The sequence below is a fragment of the Chrysochloris asiatica genome, unplaced genomic scaffold (assembly GCF_000296735.1).
Source record: "Chrysochloris asiatica unplaced genomic scaffold, ChrAsi1.0 scaffold00018, whole genome shotgun sequence".
Taxonomy (NCBI): domain Eukaryota; kingdom Metazoa; phylum Chordata; class Mammalia; order Afrosoricida; family Chrysochloridae; genus Chrysochloris; species Chrysochloris asiatica.
Genome location: NW_006408536.1, coordinates 21,481,576 through 21,488,802, shown reverse-complemented (window position 1 = coordinate 21,488,802; position 7,227 = coordinate 21,481,576).

The window sequence follows — 7,227 nt, the reverse complement described above, 5'->3', positions numbered from 1 at the left end:
AATGTGGCATCAGAATTGGAGGAAGACTCATTAACAACCTGTGATATGCAGACGACAGAGCCTTGCTTGTTGGAAGTAAAGAGGGCTTGAAATTACTGACGAAGATCAAAGACTGCAGCCTTCAGTATGGAGTACACCTTACTGTAAAGAAAACAAAAATCCTCACAGCTGGTCTGATAAATAGCATCATGATAAATAGAGAAAAGACTGAAGTTTCCACATGCCTCATTTTACTGGAATCCACAATGAACACTCATGGAAGCAGCAATCAAGTAATCAAATGATGTATTTATTGTATTGAACAAATCTGCTGCACAATATCTCTTTAAAGTGTTCTAGAGCAAAGATGTCAGTTTGAGGACTAAGGTGCACCTGACCCAAGCCATGGTATTTTCAATCACCTCATGTGCATGTGAAAGTTGGATAATGAGTAAAGCAGACCACAGAAGAATTGATACATTTGAATTATGGTGTTGGTGAAGAATAGTTACAATGACTGCCAGAAGAACAAACAAATCTGTCTTACAGGAAGTACAGCTAGAATGCTCCTTTGTCTCTTATACTTTGGATGTTATAAGGAGGCACCAGTCCCTGGAGAAGGACATGATGCTGACTAAAGTGAGGGTCAGCAACAGTGGGCTCAAACACAACAACAAATGTAAAGATTGTGCTGGATCGAGCAATGTTTCCTTCTGTTGTGCTTGAATTGGGATCTAATAACAATGAGATACAACAACTAATATGAGAGTGGAAACCCAGAAACTAAAAAGGCTTTCATGGAGAAACTGATAAAAATCACAAAAGATCTGAAGGTTAAGTTAGTTTCTTGTTTTCAGTATTTGTACCATGTCTCTGTAAAGTTTAAAACGTTAGAGAAAGCTGGCAACTCCTTTAGAACTCTTCCTTAAGTTTAGACTTATTTAAGAATAAAAGGTTAATGCAGTTATTGCTTTCTGTAACAAAAGAAAAAGAAGGAAATGAAAGAATTTAAAAGCAGAGATGAGATGGCTAGGGGAAAAGGAATTCAAGTTAAATGGATGTTAGACAACTAGAAGAGAAATAATGTAAACAATGCCACTGATCATTATGTGTGTAAACTGTGGAATGGAAACCAGTGTTTCTGTGCATATATATTTTCATCAAAATAAAACATTAATAAAAATAGAAAGTTAGAAACTAAGAATGAAAAAGACCTTCATAGGTATCAGATTTTGTCTGACGCTACCATTGTAACTGACAGTGTGTGGGGATGAGACCTAATCTATGTAAACTCTCATCATTGGCTGGTTCACAAGTGGCCTTAATTAATTAATCCAGAATTTCCAAGCAACACTTATCCACAGACATAGAAGATCTTCAGAATATGTGAAGGAAAAAAGATGGGCAGCAGAAATTTGAGAAGAAAGAAATGATGGGTAACTTTTGTCTTCATGATCCTCCATCTGAGGCAGTGCCCAGAGAACAAACACCAAATCCCTTTCACAGTAGAAATCAGGCTTGAACTTGATATCAGCACCAACAGGCACAACAGAAAGCTTATTTGCCATGGAGATACTTTGAAAAGGCACCTCCACGTTCATAATTGCCATGGATTGAATTGAATTGTGTCCCCCCAAAATGAGTATCAACTTGGCTGGACCATGATTCTCAAAGTGGTTTGGCATTTATGTAATGATGCTGTTTGGCACTTACATGATGATATAATCATTCCCCATAATATAATCTGATGTGATCAACCAATCGATTGCAATGGGATTAGGGTGGGATGAAAAACACTTTTCAGGTCACAGCCCTGAGGTGGATTTTCCCTAGGACTAGGCCTGCATTACCTTTTCTTTTTTTTTTTTTTTGCCCATCTAGAGACTTTTATTCAGGGTGAGGAAGAGGAAGGTGACCTCTGCCCAAGAGAGAAGGCAGGAGGCAGAAGAAGAGAATGAAGAAGAAGAAGAAGAGAAGGCAGAAAGAAGAGAAGCAGAAAGAAGACTGCATTACCTTTTATCTTACAAGAAATAAAAGGAGAGAGGCACAAGCAGAGAAACAGACACCTCAGAACCACCAAGAAAGAAAATGCCAAGAGACATGGAGATCTCCAAGGAATGCTGGGCCCACAGATGTTGAAGGGAGACAAGGTCCTTACTCCAGAGCTGACACAGAGAGAAAGCCTTTCCCTAGAGCTGACGCCCTGAATGACTACTTCGAACCTTCTAAAATGTGAGAGAATGCAGTTCTGTTTGTAAAAGCCACCCCCTTGTGATATTTCTGTTAAAGCAGCAGTAGACAACTAACACTGAGGCTTGACTAGGTAACTAAAGCTACTTGACTCAGCTGGTAGTTTTCACGGGCCATTTTCTCTTCTTTTGTGCCACCTGCTTGTCTGTCCTGGGTACTTGCGCCTTGGCGGGCTGCACAAGCTTCTCTGGGGCCATTGCTATGTGGTTTTCAGAAAAGCAACGGCAAGGGGAAGGCAGAAGGAAGCACTTATTTTTCTCACCGTATTGACAGAGAGACAAATGTAGTCTTTCTGTTGTTTGTGTGACTCCTCTCAAAAATGTATGACTTTAATGTGCCGATTCATCCAGAAGTATAGTAAAAACTCCAGGGTATATGGGATTAATCAGCTCAAAAGAAGCTAAAATGTAAGGGTAAGTGGGGAAAGGAAGGAAACAGAATATAAAGCCATGCTGGGACTTAACTGGGTTTTCCTCCCCTTTTGACGCTGGGAAATAAAGACAACATTTCCTGCCTGGATTGGTTCCTCTTGGTGTGGGTGGTGCTTTTAAACTCTAGGAATATTCTTGAGATCAGCTATTTGGGTCATTATCTGTGCCTCGGTTTCCTAATATAGAAACTTGAATGGTAAGAGAATGTAACTCCGGGTTGTTGAGAGGATTTAATGAGTTCATGCCTATAAAGAACTTAGACTAGTGTCAGGGTCCTGGTAAAATGCTCAATAAGTATTAGCTATCATTTGGTGTGGCACTGTGAATTAATGTGCTTGACTGCAAGGTCGGTTTGAACTGCAAGGTCAGGGTTCAAGCTCAAGAACTTGTCGGAACCGACTTGATGGCACTTAACAACAACAACAGCATTGTTGTTTATGATATTTTCAATCATTTCATATGCATGTGAAAGCTGGATAATGAATAAGGAATATAGATAAGAATTGATGCCTTTAATTTATGGTGTTGGTGAAGATATTGAATATACACCACAGACTTCCAGATGAACAAAAAAATCTGTCTTGGAAGAAGTACAGCCAGAATGCTTGTTAAAAGTTAGGATGGCAAAACTTTGTCTCACATATATTGGATATGTTATCAAGAGGCACCAGTTCCTGGAGAAGGACACTGCGCTTGGTAAATAGAGGGTCGGTTAAAAACCGAGGAAGACCCTCAGTGGGAAGAATTGGCACAGTAGCTACAATGGCCTCAAGCATAGTAAAGCTTGAGAGGCTAGTGCAGGACTGGGCAGTGTTTCCTTCTGTTGTAAATAGCATTGCTATGAATCAGAACTGACTGGAAGGCACCTAGCAACAAGAGGAACAATTGTTCATGAGGCTGATATAATTACTGCTATCAAAGCACTCTATGGGGAACGGCTTTCACAAACAGAAGGGATACAGACTACGTTTGCAACACTGGGTCTACATACCAATTCGGCTGCTTGATTTTGGGAAAACTAAGCAGCAGTTAACAAGTCAAATGATGTATGTGGCATTAGGCAAATCTTCTGCAAAAGACCTCTTTTAAGTGTTAAAGAGCAAAGATGAAACTGAAGATTAAAGAGTGCCTGGCCCAAGCCATGGTATTTTTAATCGCCTCATATGCATGTGAAAGTTGGACAATGAATAAAAAGATCCTGGAAGAATTGATGTATTTGAATTATGGTGTTGGTAAAGGATATTGAAAGTGCCATGGACAGTCAGAAGAACAAACAAACCTGTCTTGGAAGAAGTACAGCCAGAATGCTCCTTAGAAGTGAGGATGGGGAGACTTTGTCTCTCGTACTTGTTGTCAGGAGGGAGCAGTCCCTGGAGAAGGGCATCATGCTTGCTAAAGTGGAGGGTCAGCAAAAAAGAGGAAGACCCTCAACAAGATGCAATGACACAGTGGCAGCCACTGTGGGCTCAAACACGATAACCACTGTGCGGACCAGACAGTGTTTCATTCTGTTGGGCATAGGGTCACTATGAGTTAGAACCAACTGATGGCACCTAACAACAACAATAAGCCTCAGTTGCTTTAGCAGAGTTTTACATGAGAAAAATGACAGACTGTAATTACTCCGGAGTCCTGGGTGGTATGCAAAGTTAATGTGCTTGACTGCTTACTGAAAGGTTGGAGGTTCAAGTCCACCCAGACATGCCTCAGATAAAAGTCCTGGTGATCTACTTCTGAAAAGAACAGCCATGGAAAACTCTGACACTAGGAATTAGAGTGGACTTAACGGTGTTTTTGCTTTTTTAGAAAGACTGGCATGGTAGATTGCTCAAGGTACTGTGGGTTAATGCGCTGGACTGCAAAGTCGGTTTGAACTGCAAAATCAGTGCTTCAAGCTCACCAGCTGCTCCTCGGATACCCTATACAGGGTCGCTATGGGTCAGAACCGACTTAACAGCATTTAACAACAACAACAAATTACTCGATGTAAAGGAATCATTGCTTTTATTAGCATTAAAATCAGTGACTGGTAGGACTCAGTGATGATTAGAACACGGCCACCTCAAAGGCCACATCAGTGGCTGTTGGTCCTGTTCTGTGATGACCTGAGATGTAACCTGGAAAGTGGGAAGTAGAAAGGATCTTGGAGATCATCTTGATTCCTTGTCTTTAAACATTTTAATCAGATTTCTGTTGGGCAGCAAGCCACACTAGAACTTTAACTTATTAAGTCTCTAGCCCAAGTTTTCTGCCAACCTTTGAGATTAGGCTGAGTACAAGTAAACAAGGACTGGCAAAGTGGTTGAAGTCTTTTGGGATAAAACTAATAGGATTTGCCCAGCTGTGTTTGTTTACACATTCTTATTTATAGATTGTTATCCGACAGCTTTGAAGTGCTCACACAAATGAAGATTGGAATTACTGTTCTGAAGCCAATATTACAGCCTTTCTTATATGATTTCATAGTGGCCTATGCCAAACCAAAAAGCCAAGCCCAAACCATTGCCGTCATGTCAATTTTGACTCAGGGTGACCCCATGACTTACAGAGAGCAGTTCCATGGAGTTTATTGACTGTGATCTTGACGGAAGTGGATTGCCAGACTTTTTCCTGGGCTGTTTCTACTTTACTGCTGCTGCTGCTTGTGTACTGTCAAGTCAGTGCCTACTCATAGTGACCCTACATAGGGTTTCGAAGCTATACATCTTTACAGGAGCAGAAAGCTTCATCTTTCTTCTGTGGAGCAGCTGGTAGATTTGAACTTCTGACCTTGTGGTTAGCAGACCAACGCACAATCCAGCAAACAATTTGTTAACAGCAAACAATTTGTGCCACCCAGGAACTAATTGACTTCTGTGGGTCTAATTGGGACCATCATCTACTTTTGGGTGGGCAATGAATTTCTGGTGTGGTGCTGTAGGATCAATACTGAACTATGAACAACAAGGTCGGTAGTTCAAACCCTCCAGATGCTCCTGGGAAACCCCATACAGGGTCTATGTGAGTCAGAACTACCTTGATGGCACTTAACAACAGTAACAATAATGGGCAAAATGGAGTCCTGGCATGGTGCTGTAGGATAAAGCACTTGATCACAAGGTAGGTTTGAATCACAAGGTCAGTAGTTCAAACTCACTAGTTACTCCTTGCAAACCCTATACAAGGTCGCTATGAGTCACAACCAACTCAACAGCACTTAACAACAACAACAACATGGGCAAAATATTGAATGATGCAGAAAGCATCAAAGGAAGATGGAAGGAATACACAGAGTCACTGTACCAAAAAGAAATGGTAGATATTCAACCATCTCAAGAGGTAGTGTATGGTCAAGAGCCAATGTTACTGGAGAAAGCAGTCCAAGGTGCACTGAAGGCATTGGCAAAGAACAAGGCTCTGGGAATTGATGGAATGCAAATTGAAATCATGAAAGAAACTGAGGCATACCCTCATCTATGCCATGAAATTTGGAAGACAGTTATCTGGCCAACTGATTGGAAAACTCCATATTTGTGCCTATTCCAAAGAGAAGTGACCCAGTGGAATGCAGAAATCATCAGACTACATCATTAATATCACATGCAAGTAAAATTTTGCTAAAGATGACTAAAAATGGTTGCAACAGTACATTGACAGGGAACAGGCAGAGGTTCAAACTGGAATCAGACGAGTGTGTGGAAAGATGATATCAGTCAGATGTATCTTGACTGAAAGTAGAGAATACCAGAAAGATGTTTACCTGTGCTTTATTGACTATGCAAAGGTTTTCAACAGTGAGGATAATAACAAACTATGGAAAACATTGCAGAGAATAAGTATTCCCGACACTTAATTGTGCTCATGAGGAACATGTACGTATATCGAGAGGTAGTTGTTGTAACAGAAAAAGGGGACACTGAATTTTAAAACAAGGTTTAAAATCAGGAAAGGTATGAGGCAAGGTTGTATTCTTTCACATATTGCATTAGGCAAATATTCTGCAAAAGACCTCTTTAAAGTGTTTAAGAGCAAAAATGTCAATTTGAGGACTAAGGTACCCCTGACCCAAGCCATAATATTTTCAGTAATCTCATATGCATATGAAAGTTGGACAATGAATAAGGAAGACCATGGAGGAATTGTTACATTTGAGCTATGGTGTTGTAGAAGAATATTAAAAGTACGATGGACTTCTAAAAGAATAAACAAATCTGTGTTGGAAGAAATATATCCAGAATGCTCTTTAGAATGGCAAGACTTCATCTTTCATACTACAAACATATTATCAGGAGGGACCAGTCCCTGGAAGAGGACATCATGCTTGGTAAAGTGGAGGGTCAGCAAAATAGAAGAAGACCCCCAACAAGATGGATTGGCACAGTGGCAACAGTAATGGGCTCAAACTTAACAATGATTGTGAGGCTGGCACAGGACTGGGCCGTGTTTCATTCTGTTGTGCATAGGGTGCTATGAGTCCAAACCAACTTGGAGACACCTGTTGTTGTTGTCAGGTGCCATCGAGTCGGAACCGACTCATAGCGACCCCATGCACAGCAGAACGAAACAATGCTCGATCCTGGGCCAACCT